Source organism: Macadamia integrifolia, chromosome 10 (genome assembly GCF_013358625.1).
Source record: "Macadamia integrifolia cultivar HAES 741 chromosome 10, SCU_Mint_v3, whole genome shotgun sequence".
In the NCBI taxonomy this organism is placed as follows: Eukaryota; Viridiplantae; Streptophyta; class Magnoliopsida; order Proteales; family Proteaceae; genus Macadamia; species Macadamia integrifolia.
The window spans coordinates 30,556,117-30,556,537 of record NC_056566.1 but is presented as its reverse complement, the minus strand read 5'-3'; positions in this window follow the sequence as shown (position 1 = coordinate 30,556,537).

Below are 421 nucleotides of genomic sequence, written 5' to 3'. Positions count from 1 at the left end.
TTTTTTTTTAAATAATTGGCAATCAACTCAAATAAATTATCTATCTATTTAAATTAAGTAAGCCTGGAACCATTCTTTTTTCCTTTTAATATCATATCCAATAAAGTCCACGGTCCACATTCTACACCACCGTGTACCACGTGACTTGAGTTCTTCTTAGGTTGAGTCAAAGATCAATATTATCTCTTTTGTTTTCATAAATATCTCTTCATCTTGTAAATGATAATTATTGAGACATGTGTTGGAATTTGACATGTACATATAGGTTAACATACGGTTGAAGATCCATTCTCATGTTATATTTTTATTGAATGATCATGTAATTTGGCTATTCTAAGTGTAAGTTTGGCATTCAACAAGTGTTTTTTACTCAAAAAATATTTATTAAGATATTTTCAATGGCAATGGGCGAAACATGTGT